Here is a 26,236-nt window from a genome sequence, read left to right as displayed (position 1 = left end):
GTTTCACGCACAAAGTTGATGTTAAAAAATCAGTAACATTTCTATACACCAACAGTGTTCAAACTGAGAACCAAATCAAGAATGCAATTCCATTTACAATAGTTTCATATACACAAAAATATCTGGGAATACATCCAACCAAAGAAGTGAAAGATCTCTACATGAGAACTGCAAAACACAAGAAATCAAAGAGAAGTCCTTTTTGAATTACATCTATTTGGTAGTCTCTACGCCTCCTATATCTGGATACCTAAATCTCTTGCTAGACTCAGGACATTTTTAGGCATTATTTTGTTAAATAGTTTTCTTATCCCTTTTGTTTTCCCTTGGCCTTCTGGGACACAGAAAATTCAAATATTTGGTCACTTTATGGTGTCCCATATGCCATGTAAGTATTCTTAATTCTTTTTTTATTCCTTTTTCTTTATTTTTGTCTGACTGGGTTATTTCAAAAGACCTGTCTTCAAGTTCTGAAATTCTTTATTTTGCTTGATGTAGTTTATTACTGAAGCTTTCAAATGTATATTTTATTTCATTGAATGAATTTTTCAGTCCCAGAATTTCTGTTTGGTTCTTTCTGTATGATATCTAACTCTGGTAAATTTCTCATTTTGATTGTGATTTATTTTTCTGATTTCTTTGTATTTTCTATCTCTGTTCACTTGTTTCTCACTGAGCTTCTTTAATATCATTATTTCGAATTTTTTCCCTCAGTTTTCATAAATTTCTTTTTCATTGGAATATATTGCTGGTGAATTTTTATGTTCTTTTTTAGGTGTCATATTTTCTTGCTTTTTCATGTTTCTATGTTCTCATATTGATATCTGTACATCTGGAGTAATCATTATTTCTTAAGATTTTTTGAATTTGCTTTCATAGGGGAGGACTTTTTTCTGAAGATATACCTATGGTGCTGTAGTGTAGTCTCCATATGATTTCTTTGGTTGTAAACAGCATCAGTTGTGCCTGAGATTTCCTCAATGGCTTAGGCTGCAGTTGTTATTGGAGACTGTGGTGAAGTGGTGAAGTTTTGCTGGGGACTGGGATACCTGATGGGTCAGTCCTCAGTCCCCAGTGGTGACAGGAATGAGCTGAGCGTGCCTGTCTTTAGGTGCCAGCATAATGTACACTAGAACCAGTGTTAATGGGTTCAGATGGGCTGATTTTTGGGTATCCAGGTAACTTCTCAGGTGTTAACAGTGCTGGGCTGTGTGAGTGAATGGGTCCTCAGGCCCCTGGGCAGCAGGCATGGTGTGTGGTGATGGCAGGTAGTAGTGGCAAGACGGTCTTTTAGATATCAGTGAGACTTCAAGAATATGGAGATGCAGGGGCTATTGAGCCCCAGGGCAGGATGCAGTCTGGTGGAGGCTGGACTTTCAAAATAGCGTACTTTGCTGTAGCTGCTTAGGAATTGGGGGAACTGTGGAAACCGGTGTGCAACCTCTCTCGAGCAATACCATCATGTGGTCTCTAGGCAGCTCCCTGTGTTATTCCTGGTGACTCTTTTGGTTAGGATTGCAGGAGTTTGTGATGGGAATGTGGACCACTGTGGGTCACCAGTAATCCTTTCCTCACATTGGGGAACCTCTCCAGGCTCCCAGCTGATTCCTGCCAAGAAGGCTGCCTCATTTTCTTCTCTTTCCTTGCCTTAGATATTTCCCATAACTTCTCTGTTGAATTCCATTGTTCTTTCTTAGATGATATATTTGAAATGTGATTATCTACTTGTTATTTTAGTTCCTCTCTGGGGAGGAGGTGAGTACCAGATGCCTCTTGTCAGCCACCTTGAAGCCATTCTCAATTTTTTAAAACAGAAATGATACATATTTGTGTGTATACACACACACACACACACACACACACACACACACACACACACACATATATATATTTAAGTTTTACAATGTGCTTTGATGATATATGCATCAGGATGTATAGAGCTTTCCCATTTCTTTTAAATGACATTGTATTCTAGTGTAGGGCTGTACTTTAACTTATTTAACCCCTCTTCATTAATGATTTTTTTTATTGGTTCTAATCTTTTGGTGTTACTAATAATATTGTAGTGAATGTCTTTGTCTATGCTTCTTTGTGTTTATGTACACATGTATATGTAGGAACAATTTCTAGAGATGGAATTGTGGGCTAAAGCTATGCAATTTAAATTTTAAATAAATATTATCATTTTGCCTTTTGTACTCCTAACAAAAATGTTTGAGAGTGCCTTTTCCTCCATACCCTGCATCATACAGATGAAAACTGATATCTCATTGTTTCAGTTTATATTTTTATCATTTTGAGTTAGATTGCTTATCTTAAGTTTAAATGTCAAGCATTTAAGAAAAATTTATTGTTAACCTTTTTATTATAGAATATGACACTCAAATAGAAAGGGGCACAAAACAAATATGTTTAATCATAAAGTAAATATCTGTGTAAACACTACCCAGGTTAAGAGATAGAATGTTTACATCACCCTGAAGCTTCTCTTGTTACTTTACCAATCACTACTCTCCTTCCTTCTTCAAAGATAAAAATGCCAGTACCTTTCTTTTATGGTAGTCACTTCTTTGCTTTTCTTTTAGTTTCTTCTCCAGACCATGTACCCATAAACAACACAGTTTTAGTTTGCCTGTTTTCTATAGTTTATGTAAATGGAATTATACATTACATATTCTTTTTTTTCTGTATTCTTTCATTTCATCTTTGTGGAATCCATCCTTGTTATTTTGTGTAGTGACAATTTGCTCATTTTTATTGTTTTATAGTATTTCACTGTATGACTATATCACAGTATATCCATTCTGCTGTTGATGGACATTTCTAGTTTGGGGCTAATAATGAGTAATATTGCTATAAGCATTCTTACAGAGATGTTGTACAAGTGCATCTCTGTTAGGTAAGTTCTTAGAAGCAGGATTTCTGGATAATAGCGTGGAATATTTTTATCAACATTAGTTAATACCAAACTGTTTTACAAATTCTTCTAATTATACTTCCACTAGAAGCGTGGGAGAGTTCTTGTTATCATATACCTTCTCTTATTATTTGTATTATCAGTTTTTATATTTTTAACATTCTGGTGGGTATGTTGTGATATCTCATGATTTTAATTTGCAATTCTATAAATATTAATGAAGTTAAGCACATTTATATGTTTATTGGTCATTTAGAAATCCTCTTTTATGAATACTTTTTAAGAGTTTTTTGTCCCTTTTAAATTTAATTGCTGATCTTTTTCTTACTTGTTTTTAGGAGTTCTTAACATATTCCAGATACAAACTAGTCTTAGTTTGGGATCCAAAAAAAGGTAGAGCCTGTGATAAGGACTAGGATGCCAGTAGCTTTTTCGGAGGAAGTAGAAGTAAGAGGATAGTGGCGTCAGGAAGAAGTAAAAAGCCATCTTTTTATTTAAAATTTTGTTTTCAAGTTTTAGCTTTTTCTTTTTGAGTTGGAGTCTCACTTGGTTGCCCAGACTCACCACCGCAGCCTCGACCTGCTGGGCTCCGGCGATCCTTCTGTCTCAGCCTTCCGAGTAGCTGGAATTACAGGCATGCACTACCACGCCCGGTTGATTTTTTGATTTATTGTAGAGATGAGGTCTCGCTGCCCAGATGGGTCTTGAACCCGCGAGTTCAGGCAATCCACTCACCTCAGCCTCCCAAAGGCACGGGATTACAGGGTGAGCCACTGAGCCCAGCAAGTTTTAGCATTTTAAAGACAGTCTTTACCCAGGCTGAAGAGCAGTTGTGAGATCATAGATCATAACTCTCTGTAACCTTAAACCCTAAACTCCTGGGCTTGAGTGATCTCCTGCCTTAGCCTCCCAAGCAGTTGGGACTACAGGAACATGCTACCATGGTTGACTGTTTTTAAAAAACTTTTTGTAGAGAGTGATCTCACTATGTTGCCCAGGCTGATCTTGTACTCCTGGCCTCAAACAATCCTCCTGACTTGGCCTCCCAAAGTGCTGGCATTAAAGGCGTGAGCCACTGTGTTTAACCCGAATTTCCAAATCTTTGTTAATGTACAAAATCTGTTCAACTTAGAATTTCTGAAATGTATGTGATCATAGAATCTTATTGAGGCATAGAATCTTATCTTTGAGAGGATACCCCCAAACCAGAATTTACTTATAAAAATTGTGTATTTATTCTTACATGTTTAAACTTTAGTCAACTGCAAAGTACTCTTAATTTGATGCAATACACCAATTGGAGACACTTTTTTCACTGCTCAAAACCGTTTTTGAATTCGTCCATTTTGATACCTTTTGCTGCTTCTGCCATTTTTTGTTTCATCTCTTCCACATCTGCAAAACGTTTCCCTCTGAATGCTTTTTCCATTCGAGGAAACAAGCAAAAAGTTGGGCAAGATCAGGTGAATAGGGAGGGTGGGGTACAGGGGTCATGCTGTTTTTGGTCAAAAACTGTTGAGCACTCAGTGGTGTGGGCGGGAGCATTGTCAGGGTGGAAGAACCAGTCACCTGTTTGCCACAACTCGGATGTTTCCTCTGCAAATCATGAGGCAACCTTCTTAAAACTTCAGATAAAAACTTTGGTTGACTGTTTGATCCAGAGGAACAGATTCCAGGTGTATTACAAAGGGCCTGTCCTCCAAAAGATAATTCCATTTTTTAGGGGGGGTCCTCCTCGTATTAATAGCTCAGGAAACGAGTGAACACACTGATATAAAAGATATAATTATTGAAAGAGTATTCCTAGGAGGTCATAGATTATATAGCTATTTAGAGGATCTCCAGTTGGGAAGTCCATTGAATCAGTATTCAGCAAACTAGGTATAGGGAGCCAAATCTGGCCCTCTACCTGATTTTGTAAGTAAAGGTTTATTGGAATACAGCTGTACCCATTCATTTATGTATTTTTTTGGTGACTGCTTTATGAAGGAAGAGTTGAGCAGATATGACAGAGCCAATATGGCTCTCAAAGCTTAAATTATTTGTGATCTGGCCTTTTACAGAAAAGTTTAGCAATTATTATCCTGCTAATAATTGCCCCAAAAATGGTTGCTTGTGGGCTCAATATGTTGCTAGATTTTTTTTTTTTTTGTAGACAATATCACTTAATTATCCTAAAAATCTTTTGAGGTAGGTAATATGATTATTTTCATTTTCCAGATAAGGAAACTAAGTTTCAAAGAAATTGAATAATTTCATATTTGTAATTCATATGGTCACATATTTAATTAGGGACAGAGCCAGCCAGGGTTTGACCTAGTTCTGCCTCCTAGCCTTCCCTCTCTCTCACTATACTAGACTTCCTTCTAGTTCCTGTTGTTCTAGAAGAGTGTGAAGTAATAGAATAAATAACAAAAAATGTTAAAAATCTCATACTATGCAATACAATTGTTACTTTAGAAGATTAGCTATGTTTTCTTTTATTTTGAGATTCTGTGTGATTATAATTACTTGACCTTAGCAATGATAAAATTACATCTTTAAAATATGTATTTGTAGTATAATATTCAAATAAGTAACTCGTCAGACGTAATTTTGTAATTTCCATAAACTTCTAGCTACTTTAAATAGATTGATACCTAAATCTCCATTTGTGATTTAGAAAACATCTTTCTTTCATTTTGGTTAGTCTTCCATAGAGTCTGCTCCAATAGAAGTAGAAGGTATTTTTAAGGACAACCATGCCCATAATAGTATCAGTAGCTACCATTTATTGAGTATCTGTTAAGTGACAGTGGACAGTATTAATTGCTTTACATATATTATCTCACTTAATCTTAGCAACAAATTTGTCAGACAGAATAGCATTATTGTGTGCATTTTATAGATGAGGAAACAAGTTAAATGTCAAGGAAAAAGTAGTTAATCTATCTCATTCCATACCTTTAGAGGAATATTTCTGATTCCTAGGAAATTAGGTAATTCTTTTGGCTAAATTAAAACTTTATTATATAATAGAGTGGATAAACTCTATAAGTGTTTTCCCATGCTGTTGTCTAGGATTCCAGATAAAAATTTTAATAGCCACATAATATTATGTCTAATAATTTACTTCAGCATTATTTAAAAAGTAAAACCAGAAAAGTAGCTTATAGATCCTATTTTAAAACTTTCCCTTATTTTTGGATATAGGGTATAGAACTCACATTACTGTTTTTTTTTTTGAGTTGGAGTCTCACTCTGTCGCCCAGACTGGAGTGGCATGCTCCTGGCCACTGCAACCTCGACCTGCTGGGCTCTGGCGATCCCTCCGCCTCAGCGTTCCAAGTAGCTGGAACTACAGGCGTGCGCTACCACGCCTGGCTAATTTTTTGTAGAGATGAGATCTCGCCAAGTTGCCCAGGCAGGTCTCGGACCCGCGGGCTCAGGCAATCCACTCACCTCAGCCTCCCAAAGCACGGGATTACAGGCTGAGCCACCAAGCCAGCTTCACATTATTATTTAAAGAGATTTACTTGCATGTTAATTACAGTTTAAAAAATAATCTTTGAATGTTGGTTAAAATTGTGACATTTGCAAGTGTGTACTCAGTATAAAATAGTAGAATTGCATTTTTTGCTTTATTTTTTCCAATTAAAAATGTTCAGCATTACAGAAATTTGGAAAAATACAGATTGGAAAGAGAAGAAAGAGTTGATGTATTTTCCCACATTCAATGGCAGCCTTTGTTAACTCTTAATAGTTCCTCTCAGTCATTTTCTTAAGCATAAGCTTTTATTTTCTTTTTAAAAAGTATATAAATATAATTTTAATCCCCCTTTTTGACTTTATATTATGATATTAGTATTTTCTCATGCTATTGTCTAGGCTTCTAAATAGAAATTTTAGTAACCACACAATTTTGTGCCTAGCAAGTGGTCATATTTTACTTCAACATTCCCTTTATTTTGGATATAGGTTGCTTCAAATTATCATTATTATTGCCGTTTATTATTTTCTTTTACATTTTAAATTATAAAAGTAATCAAGAACATGTTGAAAATTCAGATATGAAAAGGTGTAAAGTGAAAAGATACCAGTATGAAGAGTTTCTTGAGCATTTTTCTAGATTTTTCTATACATATGCAAGCACATTTATATCTATGTTTATTTTTCATAAATAGGAATTTATGTTAGTGTGAAGTGTGAGATAGGGATTCAATTCTTTTTCTAAATATCTACCCATTCCCAGCTTTATTTATTAAATAGTATATCATTGTCTGTTGACTTGAAATGTCACTTGTATTCTGAATTCTTCTATAAACTGTCATTTATTTCTAGATTTTCTGTTGCTCATTGATCTGCCAGTTTATTACTGTGCCAAAAATATACTGAATAATTTTTGTACTTTTGTAATATTTACATTACAAATTTTAACCCCAAATTGATTTAGATTATTTTATTATTGGAAAAAATTAAAATTACATATTTAATTTTTGAGATCACCTCAAATTTAAATTATTTATTTATCAATAAGATAACATCCTTGACTTTAGAATAGTTCTCTTAAACTTTTAAAATTTTGCATAGTGTCTTTGCAAAACACATGGTAAATATTTTTATTTTCTTTATTTTCTTTTTTATTTTCTTCTGTCCAGTAAAATTGTTCTGAGCTAGAAGATACAAAGAGGAGGCTTTGAATTATAAGCTAACATGTTAGTATGGCATGCATAGTGTCTGTCCTAGAGAACTATGGTGGTTGAAGAGCAGGGGTAGGACAAGCAGATAGAGATAATGGAATTTAGAATCTTTTAAAAGCACCTCTTTTATCATAAGAACAAATAGGTTTTAAGATAGAAAGTGCACTAGCCTGAAACCAGAAATTGTAAGTTTTGAGTGCCAATCGTGTGGCTTACCACTTTTATTTATTCATTCATTCATTTATTTATTTATTTTGAGTAGGAGTCTCACTCTATTGCTCAGGCTGGAGTGCAGTAACATGTTCATGGCCACCCCAGTGTTGACCTGCTGGGTTCCAGCGATCCTTCTGTCTCAGCCTTCCAAGTAGCTGGAACTACAAGCACGCGCTACCATGCCTGGCTAATTTTTTGATCTTATGGTGGAAATGAGGTCTCACATGTTGTCCAGGCTGGTCTTGAACCCGCGGGCTCAGGCAGTCCTCTTGCCTCAGCCCCTTGACGTGCTGGGATACAGGCTTCAGCCACCGCGTCCCAAGCCTTTTTTTAATTTGAAAAAAAAATTTTATTTTTATTTTAAAGATGTAGGGTATATAATTCAGGATTAGGTACATAGGTGATCATCGTATGGGTAAAGTGTAGGTACCCTTATTGATGTTATGTGCCCCTTCCCCTCCCCAAGTTTCAAGCTAGTGCACTTTCTATCTTAAATCCTATTTGTTCTTATGTTAAAAGAGTTGCTTTTAAAAGATTCTAAATCCCATTACTGCCAATCCCTTTTTTACACTATTCTGATAAATGTTCAGGGTCCACTTATGACTGAGTACATGAAATGCTTAGATCTTTGTTTCTGTGATAAATTACGGAGTATTATAGACTCTAAATCCACCCAGGTTGCTCTGAAGTCCATGATTTAGTTTTCTTCATGCCTGCATAATATTCCATTGTGTATATGTATCACATTTTCTTTATCCAGCCCACTTTTGATGGGCAGCACAGTTAGTTCCATGTTTTTGCTATTGTGAATAATGCTGCAATAAACATGCGTCGGCAGGTATCTTTTATATAGAGTGATTTGAGATCCTCCGGGTATATTCCCAGAAGAGGGATTGAGGAGTCGGATGGAAGGTCGATTTTTAGATCTTTTAGAAATCGCCACAGTTTTCCTACAGAGGTTATACTAGTTTATACTCCCACCAACAGAGTAGAAGCATTTTCCCTTTTCCCCGCATCCTCTCCAGCATCTGTCGTTTTTTGAGTTATTGATGATGGCCATCCTAACTGGAGTTAGGTGGTATCTCAGTGTAGTTTTAATTTGCATTTCTTTGATGATTGGTGAGGCTGAACATTTTTTCATGTCTGTTGGCTGCTTATATATCTTCTTTTGAGAACTGTCTATTCATATCTTTTGCCCACTTTTTAATAGGGTTGTTTGTTTCCTTTAGACATGTTTGAGTTCCTTGTAGATCCTGGATGTTAGGCCTTTGTTAGATTTACAGTTAGCACATATTCTTTCCCATTCTGTGTGCTGTTTTGATGGGTTCTTTTGCTTTGCAGAAGCTTATCAGTTTGATGAGGTCCCACTTGTCTTATCTTTTGGAGAGTTGATCAAGAATTGGTTGCCTACTCCAATGTGCCTAAGAGTGTTTCCCTTGTTTTCGTCTGGGATTCTTATAGTATAAGGTTTTACATTTAGATCTTTGACCCATTTAGAGTTGATTTTTGTGTACAGTGATAGATAGGGGTCCTGTTTTAATCTTCTGCATATGGTCAGCCAGTTTTCCCAGCACTGTTTGCTGAATAGGTTCTCCTCTTTCCAGTGGTTGCTGGTGGAGGCTTTGTCAAAGATAAGTTGGTTGAGAAATTGAGGTTTTGCTTCCAGAATCTCTATCCTGTTCCATTGGTCTATATACCAATACCAGGATGTTTTGATTATTGTAGCTTTATAATAAAGTTTAAAGTCTGGAAGTGTGATACCTCCTGCTTTGTTTCTTTTGCTAAGGATTGTTTTGTCTATTTGTGGTCTTTTATGTTTCCATGTGAATTTCTAGGTCTGAGAAGAATGATGTTGGGTATAGTGCAGATTGCCTTTGGTAGTATGGACATCTTAACAATGTTGATTCTTCCAATCCATGAGCATGCAATATTTTTCCATTTGTGCCATTTTTGATTTCTTTGGGTAATGTTTTGTAGTTTTCATTGTAAAGGTCTTTCACTTCTCTGGTTAGGAAGATGCCAAGGTATTTCGTTTTTTTTTTTATGGCTATTGTGAATGGGATTCTATTACCACTTTTGTGAATATTTAATCCCATTGATTTATCTCACTATGTTGCCCAGGCTGAAGTGCAGTGGGATGTTCACGGCTACCCCAATGTCATCCTGCTGGGCTCAGGTGATCCTTCTGCCTCAGCCTTCCAAGTAGCCAGAAATACAGCCGTGCACTACCATACCTGGCTAATTTTTTTGTGTGTGTGGTTATATTGTAGAGATGAGGTCTCACCAAGTTGCCCAGGTTGGTCTCGAATCCCTGGGCTCAGGCAATCAGCTTGCCTTGGCCTCCCAAAGTTCTGGGATTACAGGCTTGAGCAACTGTACCTGGCCCAGGTTTTTCTTTTTAAAAATGGAGGTTAGCTGGGCTCGGTGGCTTAGCCTGTAATCCTGCGCCTTTGGGAGGCTGAGGTGAGTGGATTGCCTGAGCCCATGGGTTCGAGACCCGCCTGGACAGGCGAGACCTCATCTCTACAATAAATCAAAAAAATTAGCTGGACGTGGTAGTGTGCACCTGTAGTTCCAGTTACTTGGAAGGCTGAGGTGGAAGGATCACTGCCGGGAGCGGCCACTGCACTCCAGTCTGGGTGACAGTGAGACTCCAACTCAAAAAAAAAAAAAAAAAAAATTGGAGGTGGTAATTCCTTCTTCACAAGTAATTTGCAAGGCTTCAAGAGAAAATAAATATCAACTGAACAATGCTTGGCCTGTAGAGCTTGCATAATAATAACTAGTTGTCTTCTTATTGTGAATTCTGTAGAAACAGAGTTGATGGTGATGAAATTTAGGGTTGGGCTTTGAATATTGGAGAGCTCTTTACATTTCTCCCATCTCACCACATTAAAAAAAAGATAATAGCTTTGTTCCAATGCTATAGGGAAATGAGAATTATGTAGTATGTAGCAGGGTATTTTTCCTATGTATACTTACACACCCACATATGCGCACACACACTTCCGTCAAATCTCATGGAAGATCAGAGAAAGAAAGTGAAATTCGAAAAATTCCAGGACAAGAAGACATAGTGATAGTTGTTTGGGGTTTGGGGAGATGGGCAGGTGCTGGCACTGGATAAATGTATTTAAAATATAGGCATTATAAAGAAGAACAAAATCATGAACTTCACAGCAACCTAGATGGACTTAGAGTCTATAATACTGAGTGATCTTTCACAGAAACAAAGAACTGAGTACACATGTTCTCACTCAAAATGGACCTTGAACAATTATCGTAACACTATAAGAAAAGGATTGGAAGTAGCAGGAAACTGCCAGGACAGGGGCAGGAAAGTGGGACTGGCAACAGTGGGAGTCTGCCTGGGGAAGGGGGGCACACCTCATCAACCTGTATAATGAACAGTTGTACAACTAAATCTAAATTGTACTGTACTCCACATCTTTAAAATAAAAAAAGTTTAAAAAAGTAGGTATTTAACTTGTTTTCATTTTACAAAGTGTCTTTTGTCAAATAAGTTAAGTGCAAGAAAAAAGTAGCAAAACTGACATTTTATGAGAGAAGTGAATGCCAAAGATCCCATTTTACAGATGAAGTACTGGATCCATTTATTTTCCTCACAGAAAGGACATAGGCCTAGTAATTGGAAACTTTGACTTAAAGTGAATGCTCCGTCACCAACTTTTCTTGTGGTCCTAAGTGAGTTATGTGTCTATTTCCTTGGCTGTAAACTTGGGCATATACTCGGTTCTCCTTAATATTTTTCGCTTAGGAAGTGAGGCAATCTTTGAGACCAGGCCAGATCTTGTCTAGACCTCAAAGTGAACTTTTAAAATTGTTATGAAGAAGATACAGGAAAAGGATAAGCGGATCTCTCTACGTGAGCCTCTTTGTTTTTGAGAGTGAACAAAAGACCTAATTAAGGAAGATCTAACTCATAGTATACTAGTAAGCTCCCAGTGGTCTGCAGTGTTTATTTGTTGAGTATGGCGATGTGGCAGCATTGCCAAGGACACAGCTCTTAAGACACTTCTCTTTAAAAAGTGAATGATGAGCCGGGCTCGGTGGCTCAGCCTGTAATCCCGCGCCTTTGGGAGCCTGAGGTGAGTGGATTGCCTGAGCCCGCGGGTTCGAGACCTGCCTGGGCAACTTGGTGAGACCTCATCTCTACAATAAATCAAAAATTAGCCAGGTGTGGTAGCGCACACCTGTAGTTCCAGTTACTTGGAAAGCTGAGACGGAAGGATCGCTGGAGCCCCCAGCAGGTCGAGGCTGCGGTGGCCGGGAGCGGCCACTGCACTCCAGTCTGAGCGACAGAGTGAGACTCCAGCTCAAAAAAAAAAAAAGTGAATGACGAATGTAAGGGCAATCTGGCTGCTACTTCTGTCACCCATTGATCACCAGAGTTGATTGGGCTGGTCTGGCTGACTAGGTGGTTGTCCCCTTTCTCCCTTACCACTCCATGTGTGTCCCTCCTGAAGCTATGTGCATGAGCAAAGTGAATGACCATCCCCTCTAGAGGAGGCCCGCTCTTAGGTCAAGTGTATAAGAATAGCTGCGCTCCCCTGCTAGAACCCCCAAACAAAAAGTGAATTACTATACTAGCCACCATATCATCTGTGTAAGTTATGACAGGCACATTTCAGTTGAGTCTCAGGAAAAAAGCAAAAGGGGAAATCCATCTATAGAAGGCGTTCCCCATCTAGGAAGCATTTTCATATGTCAAATCTTCACAAAATCCACGGGAGACAAATGGTAATATCCTTATCTTTAAAGTACTTTCTTTATTACAGAATATGAGATAATAGAGTTTTATAATATGCTTTCTTCACTTTCCATATTTCACACAAAGTTGTAATTGTCTTTTTTGCTAGGCTATGAGCTACTTGAAGTCACCAACTCTGCTTCATTCATTTTTGTTTTCCCAGTGCTTAGCACGATGGCTGGCACAGAGCAAATGATTCAGTAAATGATGAGTAACTGTGATTTACTCTAGCAGTTAGGACTCTTAGTTAATTAGCCTGTGGTTACCAAATCTTTATTTTTCTCTTCTTTTAGCATCTCTCTCTCTTTTAAATTCTATCATACATTGAGAAACTCTTAAAAATAGAAAGTGCTACATATTTGCAAGTTGAGACCTTGTTGACTCTCTCACTCACATAGGTTGTTCTGGTCTGAATCCAGTTGATAATGCAGCTGTTATTTTTATAATCGTCTAAGTACATATTTGCACAATAGGCGGTATCAACTCATCTAGGTTATTTGCTTGGTACTTCAAATTACAGAGCTGACATTACTGAAGTCATTATTTGTGGTTAACAGGGAGTGGTACTGAGAGTAATAACAAGAAAGTCTCTTAAAATGAGATTCAAAATGGACCCTCTTTAGCTGTCTTCAAATATATCTTGATTTAACTACCTAGAACAAGTACAAAGAATAACCCTGCCTCATTTTTTCCCATCAGTTTATTCTATAGAAAATAGACTGATTAAAAAGGTGTAAGGGCCTAAGCATTAGTATTTGTTTGCAAGATTTTTTTTTTTTTTTGAGTTGGAGTCTCACTCTGTCACCCAGACTGGAGTGCAGTGGCATGTTCCTGGCCACTGCAGCCTCAGCCTGCTGGGCTCCAGTGATCCTTCTGCCTCAGCCTTCCAATTAGCCGGAACTACAGGCGCACGCTACCAAGCCCGGCTAATTTTTTGATTTATTGTAGAGATGAGGTCTCACCAAGTTGCCCAGGAAGGTCTCGAACCCGTGGGCTCAGGCATTCCACTCACTTCGGCCTCCCAAAGTGCTGGGATTACAGGCTGAGCCACCGAGCCCAGCCTGTTTGCAAGATTTTTTATATTTTTTAACATATTGTTATATGATTGCTTTTAAAATGCTCTGCCACTTTACTGTTACTCTATTTTGGGAGAAGAACTCAGGAAGAGAAAACTCAGCAGCGATAGAAATCCTCTCTTCCTTGTGGGCATGAGAATGCACTGCAAATGTGACACTATTCTGACTACAATATTTATCTTACAAAGAATCCCAATTGTCAGTTACTGGAGATCCGGGATGGGAACTTTCTTGCACTGTTTCCCCAGAGATCCCTATTCATGCCATGCATCCTGTGAGCACTAAGAAATGATAATTGAGTTGCTAGACAATTGCTTGTATTTTTATCAGAAATTAAAAAAAAACTTTGGAGTAACTAAAACTTAATTGTTTTTTGCTTTTGCATTTTTTTATTATACAGATGTGGGGTACAATTCAGGGTTAGGCATACAAACATTGATTATGCGAATACTCTTGTTGATGAGGTGTGCCCCTCCATCCCGTAGCAGTTTCCCTCAACTGCCAATCCCATCCCCCTCTCCCGACAGTTTGCCACCACTGCCAGTCCCTTTCTTATAGTATTATAATTGTTCAAGGTCCACTTATGAGTGAGAACATCTGGTACTCTGTTCTTTGCTTCTGTGATAGATCACTGAGTTATTTGCTGTTATTTGCCTGGTACTTCAAATTACAGAACTGACATTACTGTAAATCCATTCAAGTTGCTGTGAAGTCCATGTTTGTCCTTCTTTATGACTGCATAATATTCCATTGTGTATATATCCCACATTTTTAAAATTCAGTCCAGCTTTGATGGGCAACATGGTTGTTTCCATGTTTAAAACTTAACTTTTTAAGCTAAATTTTATTGTCTAGTTTCTAATACATTTGAGAAATTTTTATTGTATTTTTAAAAAATGTGAACTCCAAAATCATTGAGAATCTTTTCAGTAATATAAAACATTTTATAGAGTTACAAATTTCCATCTTTCTACAAAAGTTTGCCCATATTTAATATAGTTGCCCTTTATCCCTGCAGTTCTTGAACTTCAGTGTACTAGGAACTACCTGAGGACTATGCTTAAGAATAGATTCCTGGGCCACACTCTCAGAACCACAGAATTGATTGATCTGGGTGGGGCCTTAATAATCTTTAAAAAATTTACTTTAATAAGTGCTTCTATTTTTTTGTAAAAAAAAATAGATAATCTGAGAGTTATATCTTGATAACCACATTTCTTCTTTAGTCTTACTCATACAAGGCCTCTTGTGCTGCTACTTGTTATTACACTGATATCATATATGCCTGAAATCAGACAGGCTGCAAGAATAAAAGGTATTAAAAGCCACAATAACAGATGTATATTTTGGTAGGAAAAGCAAGGGACATGAAAGAAGGAATAAAGGAGAATAAGCTTATTAAGTAAAAAGTTACAAAATATATTCCAAAATATATTCTTTTTAACCCACTACCAAATTTTTATTTGATTCTGGTCAAGTTGCCTTGCTGCCTTATGAAGTATATGGAAAGTTTTGCTGTAGTCAGGAACTCAAAATACAAGAGTTTTGGGGATTAAGTCACATGCTGATTCTGTAAATAGCTTTTAGAAGTTTGTGGTCTATATTTTGATCTTGGTTCCTAGTGATAAGTTGCCTTTGTAAAATGCCTTTATAAAGTAAAGACATGCTGTCTTCCAAATAATCCCATTTATTTTTTTCATGTAGACACTATTTTTATACTTGTCATCTTTGTTCAGATAGCTCTTCTTAAATTATTATTTCAGGAGAGCAATAAAGTGTTAGCAATGGTGAAAATGTGTAAAACTTATACAATCCTATCTCTGATTTATAATTCACCTCCTATGTTGGCAGAGGTAAACTGGTGGGCCTAGGAAATGCAGCATTAATTCCTCTTCTCCTGACCCAGAAATACCTTGATCGTGACCATATAGTTATTAAAGTAGGACTTGGAAATGTTACGTTAAAGCAACAGGGTATTTTTCCTAGTGGGTGTGGATAATATAAAATTATAGAATCTTAGAGTGGTAGTGACTTTTAAGAACTGATATAAGCCGGGCTTGGTGGCTCAGCCTGTAATCCCGTGCCTTTGGGAGGTTGAGGTGAGTGGATTGTCTGAGCTCATGGGTTCGAGACCCGCCTGGGCAACTTGGTGAGACCTCATCTCTACAATAAGTCAAAAACTAGCCAGGCGTGGTAGCATGCTCCTGTAGTTCCAGCTACTCGGAAGGCTGAGGCGGAAGGATCGCCAGAGCCCAGCAGGTCGAGGCTGCGGTGGCCGGGAGCGGCCACTGCACTCCAGTCTGGGCGGCAGAGTGAGACTCCAACTCAAAAAAAAAGAACTGATATAGCAGTTCCTGAATGCCAGTTTACAACCAGGCCAGCTGTACAGTCACCTACAGAGCTTTTTAAAAATGAAAACTCCTGGCCCACTCAAGGAGATTCTGGTTTAGTAGGTCTGGAACGGGGCCCAGAAATTTGAATTTTATAAAAGCTTTCTAGGTGATTAGCTAAGTTTTGGTACAACTTTCAACCTACAAGTCAGTGTGAGAATTTTTTCTACAATATTCCTGGCAGAGTTATCCAGTTTCAACTTTGACAACTTCTATTTGGTGAGGCAACTTATTCCATTGCTTTTAAAGATTTATCTTGGACTGAACTAAAACCTACCGCTTTGTAATTTCCACCCACAAGCATCATACTTTCTTTTGGAAGGAGGAAATAGAAATTAACTTTCAGTCAGTATTTACCAGATTACACTTTCTGTGCTAGGTATCATTATTCTTCTTGGTATGCTTGAAAATACTAGGCTATGTAATTTCCTATATCTACCAAATAGAGTATCGGAATAGATCTACAGTTATCAAAAGATGATCTGAGGATGCTGGGGACCCCTGAGACTCTTTTAGAGGGTGTGCAGTCAAAACTCTTTTCATCATAATGTGAAGTTGCTATTTTGCTATTTGCCTTTTTCACTATATTGATATTTGCACTGAGGATGCAAAGCAATTTTGGGTAAAGCTGCTGATGCCTTAGCATAAATCAAGGCAGTGAAATTGTTTTAGTAGAATTGATATTAAATTCTATATCATTACCATGAACAGAAAAAAACAAACAAGAAGCCACTTTAGCTTAAGAATGTTGTAGATGAAAAGTAAAAATTATTAATTTTATTGACTCTTGACCCTTGCATACATTTTTTTAATACTCTGTGTGATCAAATGGGAAGTATGCATAAAGCATTTATGCTACATACCCAAGTACAGTGGCTATCTTGAGGAAAACCACTTGTGATTGCATTGAACTAACTGCTCTTTTCATAGACCATCATTTTTTACTTGAAAGAATGTCTAACAAACACACAATGGTTATTTAGATTTGGAAGCTTGGCAGACATATTCTCAAAAATGAACAAAGTAAGCCTGCCCATTTTAAGAAAAGCAATTGTTTTTAGTCAACACAATTTGAGGTTTCAAGAGAAAATTAGTAGTTTGGAAAGTTTGTGTCTACTACCACAAGCTTGATGGCTTCCCAGTACTTAAAAACTTTTCTGATAAGATTGGTAGTATTAAGAAATGTGGCTATAATATATTGTATAATAAAATGTGTCTTCATTTTACAAATCTGCATGACTCACTGAACCAATATTTCTCAAACAAACTGATGTATGATGTTACAAAGTCACACATGGCTAAAAGATTCATTTAAAGGCTAGTGGGATTTTAAAGTAACAATACAAAAAGTTTATTGATATTCTGATTTTAGATTCCACATTGCAGTTAACCTTTGAGAAATGATTTTTTGTTAGGTTTTGATATGGTATCAAAGAAGAATAGCCACAGTTATCTGAAAAGGCTATTAAAATATGCTGCCTTTTCCCTACTATAAGTCTGTGAAAATGGGTACTTTTCACAGACTTCCACCAAACCAACATGTCACACCACATTGAATGCAGTAGCGTGTATGAGCTGCCTTTTTCTAAACCAGGCATTTGTGAAAGTGGAAAACGATGCCAGTTTTTACTCTAATTTTTTTGGGAAAATATGCTTCTATTTTATAAATATGTTATGTCGCCATGTAATAAGTTTATTATTGTTATTTTAAATGAATTAATAACAATTTAAAAGTTTTAGTTTCTAATACAATAAATACTGATAAATGTGACAATAACTCTTTGGGGATCTAAATAATTTTTAGGACAGTAAAGGAGTTCTGAGACTAAAGAGTTTGAGAAACACTGGACTATATGGTCTTTAAGTTCATTCCAACTACCATCTTTAAAACATGCAACCATTCTAATGTAACATGGCTCTCATAAAGTTTCTTAGCCATTCTCTTCTGGATGCTTTGTCAATGTCCCTTCTAAATTTTGGTCCTCAATATTTAAGTAATATTAAAGATGTAGGTTGAGCAGCATAGAATATATGAATCAGCTACTATGAGTTGGCCTCAATAATAACTATCTTTAGAGAGCTTTAAGAACAGGAGAAATTCCTGTTTCTTGGAGGAAGCAGGTTCTTCTTCCAGAAAAGCTGAGTGGTGGACTAGGTAGCGTCTTACGTTGTCTTCCTTGATACTTCACAAATACTCTTACCTTTTGTATTCAAAGATATAAACACCAATAACTAAACTTTCATTTTCAATTCATTATTGTAGTATTCTTAATTATTAGCAACTGCATTTTAAAAAAATTGAGCACTAACTTGGTTAGCTTTCAATTCCACTGAAAGTCAAAGTTCATCTTTTATTTGGTATAATTAATTCAAATTATGCATAATTTAATATAATTCTTACAGAGAAAAGAGGAGGTAAGCATTATAGAATTCAAGAAACATGAACTTAGGCTAGGCATAGTGGCTCAAACCTGTAATCTTAGCAGTTTGGGAGGCCAAGGCAGGAGGATTGCTTGAACCCAGGAGTTTGAGAGCAGCTTGGGCAACATAGTGAGACCTTGTCTCTACAGAAAATAAAAAATCTAGTTGAGCGTGGTGATGTGCACCTATAGTCTTCACTACTCAGGAAGGCTGAGATGGAAGGAATGCCTAAGCCCAGGGGGTCAAGGCTGTAGTGAGCTGTGATTGTGCCTCTGCACTCCAGTCTGGATGACAGAGTGAGACCTTGACTGACAGAAAGAAATAAAGAAAGAAAGAAAGGAAGGAAGGAAGGAAGGAAGGAAGGAAGAAAGAAAGAATGAAAGGAAAAAACCCCATAGACTTAGCCTAGTGAAGCTGCAAATAGAAAAAGTGATAATAATAGTACAGTTTAAAATTTTTTAAATTGATGCAGCTTTGGGGAGAATGGCAATAGTTTTAATGCAACAATTATATCTCCAGGAAAACCATTTGAATTTACATATTTTTAATGCCTCTCTCATTTTTATTTTTATATATAAAAAACCCAAGCATTAATATTTTCCCAAAAGTTGAGGAGAAAAATGTAGTTGCTTAAACTCAGCGGCATGAATCGGCTGGGAGGCCAAGGCTAGTGGATTCCCTGAACCCGTGGGTTCGAGACCAGCGTGGGCAACTTGGTGAAACCTTGTCTCTCCAATAAATAAAAAAATTGGCCGAGTGGTAGCGTGCACCAGTAGTTTCGGCTACTTGGAAGGCTGAGGTGGAAAGATCGCCTGAGTCCGGCAGGTTGACGCTGGGGTAACTGTGAGTGTGTTACTGCACTCCAGCCTGGGGAACAAGAGTGAGACTCCAACTCAAAAAAAAGAGGAAAATTAGTGAATCAATAAATTTAAAAAAGTTATTTAATTCTTTTTCTTTTTTTTTTTTGAGTGAAAGTCTCACTCTGTCACCCAGGCTAGAGTGCAGTGGCACCATCACAGCTCACCAAAGCCTCTACCTCTTGGGCTCAGGTGATGCTCCCACCTCAGCCTCCCAAATAGCTGGGTCTACAGGCATGCACCACCATGCTTGGCTAATTTTCTGATGGTTTTTGTTGTTGTTGTTGTTTGAAGACGAGGTCTCACTCTGTTGCCTAGGCTGGTCTTGAATTCCTGGGCTCAAGCCATCTGCCACCTTGGCCTCCCAATGTGCTGGAGTTACAGGTGTGAGCCACTGTGCCTGGTCTAATTTTTCACTTTAGTTTTAAACACGCTATGCTATAATTTAATGTAAAAGTGGACAAAATTGTGTTACAGGTGTTTTTGGATGTACTTTAGTACTTTAAATAATACCTTTAAATCACTGAATATCAGGGTCAGAAGATCTTTATTCCAGCCACCCATGTGATACTTGAACTTTCTTGCTAAATCAAATAATAAAAAGAATGGGGAGGGTGATTAAAAAAAAAAAGAAATGGGTGAGACAGCTTTAAGCAGGATTTTAAAATTTAGCTTGAAAGCTTTTAAAGTCTAATTATACAGGGAGGTGGCAGTGTTTTTATTTGCTGTTTACCTTTGATCTATTACCTATTTTTGGTAGAGTGAAACATGCTTTTGTGAAAATGTTTATGGCTTTTTCATTTGATGTTAAGATACTTGTTTGAAGTTGCCCTGTAATTTTGAGATTTTTAAAAAACTAATATTAATATTTGGCTTTTACTCCCAGACTAATAACAAGTTACTGTTGATCCAGGTGATTTATTTTGAAAGTATAAGTGATATGCTAAATTTTAGATATAGTTTTTTTTGTTTGGGGACACAGTAGACATTTTAAGTATAAAATATCTAAATAAAATCAAACCATAAGAATAAGAAAGTAAAAATTAACCTGCCCAATGTTAACATTTTTTATTAAAGTGGACTTTGTGAAACTTGCGTATATATATATTTGATTTTCACATATATACACATATGTTTGGTTTTCTATAAATTGGTTGGTTTTTATTATAAATTTCATTTTAGGAGACAGGGTCTCATTCTGTCACTCAGACTGGAGTGCAGTGGTGCAATCATAATTTACTGTAATTTCAAAATCCTGGGCTCAAGCAATCCTCCTGCCTCAACTTCTTGAGTAACTAGAACTGCAGCCTCGAACCACCTTGCCTAGTGAATTTTTAAAATTTTTTTAGAGACAAGGGTCTTGCTATGTTGCCTAGTCTGATCTTGAATTCCTGGCCTCAAGCAATCCTCCTGCCTTGGCTTCCCAAAGTGCTAGGATTACAGACATGAACCATTGTGCCTAGGTCATGATGTAATTTTTAATTCAGTAATATATTGTTGCCATATTTTTTATGTCAATAAACGTATATTTATATAATACTTTTAATAGTTTCTGTGTAGTTTTTTATTTATTTACTATAATTTATTTATCCAATTCGTAAGTATTCTTAATTTTTGGTTATTATAAAATATGTTAATGAACAGGCATAGTTCATGTATGTATCCTTTATCATTTTGGGGATTCGTTTTTTAGGATAATTTTTGAAAGTATCATTTTGAAAGTTACAAACTCAAAAGATAGTGCTATTAACAATTTTAAGACTTATTGTCAAATTCCTCTTTAGAAAAATGGTTCCAATTTATAATCTCATCAGTGGCACATGAAGGTGCTTATTTTTTACACCCTCACCAATACCCATGTTGTTCAGTTTACAAAATATTTTGTCAATATTATAGGTGAAAATATTTTATTTACATTTCTTTGATTATCTGGGAAATTATACATGTTTTAATGCTATTGGATGTTTGTTTTTCCTCATTTATACTTTTCCTCTTTATATTCCTTGTGCATTTTATATTGAAGTGCTTGTAACAATACATTTTTTATTTAATAAATTAAGAATATGACCAGGTACGGTGGCTTGAGCCTGTAATCCTAGCTACTTGGGAGGCTGAGGTGAGAGGATAACTTGAGCCCAGAAGTTTGAATCTAGCTTGGGCAACATATCAAGACTCTATCTCTCTTAAAGAAAAAAGAATGTGTTAAAGGTCGAATGATTAAATAATATGGAACTTATCACCACTATGGTTAGATGTAATAGTCTGTGGTCCAGGTTGGTTTATTGATTGTTTGAAATTCTTGATTTCAAAATATGTAAATTTTTGTATTCTTACTGTCCGTTGCAATTCCTAACTGGTGATCACTGTTTCCTGAGTGAATGAATGAGCAAAAAGGACTGGAGTAATCCTTGGGTGATTGGGCATTCTGAGGAGCCAATTTTCTAAGGAGATTGAGAGTTTTTCAGAACAGATGATGATTTGCTCTGGCATTCCCTTCTCTATATTCTCAGTTTTGTGCTGTCCTCAGGATCAAACTGACCACTTTTATTTTGGGGAATGTCTTCTGTAGCCCAAACTCTTCTAGTTCTTAAAGAAGTGGCTTAATTCAAGTTGTATCTGTATTAATCCTTAACTCTCCCATCATAAAATGTTTATTCTTAAATTCTCCGCATGACAAAGTATGCATTAAAGTCAGTTTCTTCTTTTCCTTTTCCCTCCCTCCCTCCCTCCTTCTTTCCCTCCCTTCCTTCACACAGGGTCTCACTCTATCACTGTAACCTTGACCTCCTGGGCTCAAGTGATCCTTCTGCCTCAGCCTCCCAAGTAGCTGGGACTACAGGCATGTGCCACCATGACTGGCTAATTTTTCTATTTTTTTTGTACAGATGAGGTCTCACTATGATGCCCAGGCTGGTCTTGAACTACTGTCTCAAGTGATTCTCTCACTTTGGCCTCCCAAAGTGCTGAGATTATAGCATGAGTCACCATACCCAGCCCATTTTTTCTTTTATAGTAAGAACTCTGTGGCTTTAGGAACCCATTTTTTAATTCTTTGCCTTAAACTTCACCAATAGTGCATATTGATTGATAATGAGATTCAGAGTTGTTTTTAATATATGAAGCTGCATTGGTATAACAAATGTGATGTATTGATCTTGTATTGGTGTATATTAAAATATTATTTGCCTTGAATGTCGGGAATATGACTTGTCCAAAAATTAAAGATATTTTCAGAGTTACAGATATTAATTCCTAAGAGTCCATTGACTGAATAATTAGATCTATGTTAGTCACAATATTTTCTAGTTGCATGTTCTTTTATCTTCCATCTCCAACTGTTTATGTGCAAATGAAAGAAAGGATATATCATGTATCTTGCATAATTCCAATTCATGCTTTTAAAAGAATAATTGCCAGAAAAATAAGGTGTGATATTTAAAAACCCCATTGTACTAAAAGCACTTTTGGATTCTTCCAGAGTTTAAGCTTTTATATACAGCTTTTTGATGAACATTTTTTTTGTGGGTAACTTCTTTATAAAGAAATTATAATTCACAACTCAGGAGAGGATACAATGTGAGAATTGCTTACCTCAGAATTGGTACACTTTGCTGGTTCTGAAGAGTACACATTGTGGGTCCAGTTAGAATTGTTTGGTGTCCCAGATAAAATTAGTCTCCTAGATCTCAAAACTGCAGAAAGCCATGAGAAGATGGCATTGCTTTGACTTGGCCAGGCTCTCCTGTACTTCTTGTCCCCATGGAAGTCGGCATCATAGAGTTGCTGGAAACTGGTGAAACTGGAGTGGGGAAGCCCTAATGTATCATTTTCTGTAAGGACAAAGAGGTCTAGTGAAGAAACCTAGTGAGTATTAGCTGTTGATACATAAAGCTGTCCAATACCCAGGGCTTTACTGTTTATCAATCTTAACTAGAAAATATAATGCATTATATGGATCACTTAGGTAAAAGCTAGGAAGGTTCAAGTTAGATATTTATTTCATATCTCAGCTTAATTTTAGATGCCAATAACTAATCTATTAAGATCATTTGTGCTATAATTGCAATGCTGAGTGTTGTGGTTCTTATAAATTATGTTGACCAAGTTCCATTTTTCTTCCTAGAATGGATTTTATTTAAATCTAGTTAGCTTTAACTAACCTAAATATTTACTGGATATATTTAAAAACTGCAGATTGAATAAAACCAATCCCCAGAGCCTAGGAAAATTTCTGACCTAAATTAGGAACCCAAGCTCTTTTATTATTTTCAGTTGAATACTACTCATAGCCATGCTCACATTTTGGAAAGAATACAGCCTCTGCAACAAAGTTTCTTTGTTTTAATGGAACTAAAAATATGCTGCATTTAGACCAAACAATAATAATAAACTACCAAACTACTTTCTAATGCATGGGGGTTCTGGAAAGAGGAAATCATAGATATTTAGAGGCATAAAGTGACTCATTGTGCTAGTTAAAAATTTTTATAAGGCTAGCTCTGTGTGTTTGAGTTGCATCTGTTACCTCTTCAGCCAGAACTAAAGTATGTGCAAGCAAAATAATTTTGGATTGAATTGTGGCTTATACAGAATACATTGTATACAGCTTAAGCATCTAATTGGGTTCCATACTTTAGATTGAACAAAATTGCATCCTTTCTTATTAATTCTACCTACAAGATATTCTTATTCCATACATTCAAGATAGTCTATGTGAAGCTAATTCATTTCAATTTGTAGACATAAATTTAAAATATTTTTCAAATGTAATTTGTAAGCCTTTTTATCCCTTTTAAAAACAATTTTCTCCCTTTTGTTTTTACTTATTCATACTTTTAAACACCTACCTTATATTACTGACAACTTTTTAAGAACCCATAATGAATGGAGATGTTATACTCTTAGATGTAGAACAATGAAATAATTGTTTCTTTTGCATTATCATCTTGGAAAAAATTGTTAGAATCAGTGAAGATAACAGCCTGAGTTAAAGATAGTATATTTGTAGCCAGAATGTATACTTCTTTAATAAAGCATATAAATGCAATTTACTTATCCTTTTTTTCATTTCATTTTCTGTCTAAATTTTTAGGTCACTTTCATGAATTCAAAGGCAATTTACCAGTGAATTCTGGGTGCTGGGGCTGATTTTTTTGTGCATATTTGTAAGTATTGTTTTTTTTCCTTACTTTTTTCATTGTAAATAAGTTCCAATTCCTATTGTGTGTGATTTTTATTAGTTTTTTGGTGTTTTGTAAGTACTGTATTTTTTGGTAAGTGTTTTCTTGGGAGGAGTATAGAAAAAAAACACCAGCTGGTGAAAACAGTCTCTGTTTTGGTTTCCAGTGAAATAACACAATGCAGGGCCCATTACAATAAACTTAAAGAATAAATATCTTACTTTTTGAGAATAAGGCTCGATTATAGGAAAGGGTTATCTTTAAGAGTGTATTCTATACACACATGAATAGTTTACCCTAAAGACAGTCTTCTGGTTGTCTGGACTTGAAAAGTCTATATGCCTTTGCCCATAGAAAAGATGTGAGATGATACAGAATTCAAAGAGCTGTCAGTACATGAGGAGATTATGTAAAGGCATGCTTATTTTTATTGCACTTTGCAAACATTGTTTTTTGTTTTTTGTTTTTTTAACAAATTAGAGGTTTGTGGTAAACCTGCATCAGACGAGTTTACTGGTGCCATTTTTCTAGCAGCATGTGTTCACTTCATGTTTCTCTGTCACAATTTGGTAATTCTCGTAACATTTCAAACATTTTCATTATTACTGTATCTGTTATGATCTGTGATCTGTGGCCTTTGATGTTACTATTGTGATTGTTTTGGGGCACCATGAACCTTGCTCATCATATGACTTTGAACTTAACTTTGAAATGTGTGTGTGTTCTGACTGTTTCACCAACTGGCTGTTCCCCCATTACTCTTCCTTTCCATGGGACTCTCTGTTCTCCGAGGCACAACAATTTGAAATTAGGCCAATTAATAACCGTACAGTAGTCACTATGTGTTCAGATGAAAAGAAACCTTGCAAGTCTTTCGCTTTAGATCAAAAACTAGAAATGATTAAGCTTAGTGAGAAAGATGTGAAAGCTGTGATAGATAGGCTGAAAGTTGACCTTTTGAGCCAGTTAGCAAAGTCATGAATGCAAAGGAAAGATTGTTGAAGGAAGTTAAAACTGCTGCTCCAGTGAACATGTGAGTGATAAGAAACATCCTTATAGCTGATATGGGGAATGTTTTAGTCGTCTGGATAGAAGATGAAACCAGCCACAAGATTCCCAAAAGCCAAAGCCTAAAACAAAGCAAGGCTCTAGCTCTTCAATTCCAGGAAGGCTGAGAAAGGCAAGGAAGCTGCAGAAGAAGAGCTGGAAACTAGCAGAGGTTGGGTCACAAGTTTTAAGGAAAGCAGCTGTCTTCCTAACATTGAAAGTGCAAGATGAAGCAGCAAGTGCTGGTGGAGAAGCTGCAGCAAGTTATTCAGAAGATCCAGCTAGGCTCATTGATGAAGGTGGCTATACTAAACCACAGATTTTCAATGTAGATGGGAAGAGAACTTTCATAGCTAGAAAGAAGTCAATGCCTGGTTTCAAAGTTTCAAAGAACAGGCTATTTTGTTAGGGGCTAATGCAGCTGGCTGCTTTAAGTTGAAGCCAGTGCTCATTTACCATTTTGAAAATGTCAGAGCCCCTAAGAATTATTATACTGAATCTACTCTTCCTGTGCTCTAGGAATGGAATGGTAAAGTCCGGGTGACAGCACCTCTGGTTACAGCATGGTTTATTTAATATTTTAAGCCCACTATTGAGACCTATTGCTCAGGAAAAAGATCCCTTTCAAAATATTACTGCTCATTGACAATGTACCTGATTACCCAAGAGCTTTGATAGAGATATA

General features: G+C 36.4%; 1 long non-coding RNA gene across 1 annotated transcript in view; it reads left to right on the top strand.

Moving 5' to 3' along the window:
* LOC110596482 overlaps positions 1 to 26,236 on the top strand; it is a 385,377-nt gene that overhangs the window by 204,417 nt on the left and 154,724 nt on the right. The window contains exon 5 of the long non-coding RNA XR_002482494.1: positions 24,417 to 24,489. This is a non-coding gene — a long non-coding RNA (uncharacterized LOC110596482). The remainder of the gene's footprint in view (positions 1 to 24,416; positions 24,490 to 26,236) is intronic.

This window comes from Carlito syrichta, unplaced genomic scaffold, assembly GCF_000164805.1.
Source record: "Carlito syrichta isolate Samal-C Ts95f unplaced genomic scaffold, Tarsius_syrichta-2.0.1 Scaffold309476, whole genome shotgun sequence".
Taxonomy (NCBI): Eukaryota; Metazoa; Chordata; class Mammalia; order Primates; family Tarsiidae; genus Carlito; species Carlito syrichta.
Note: the sequence above shows the minus strand (reverse complement) of the source record. Positions and strands in the feature narration are given on the sequence as shown.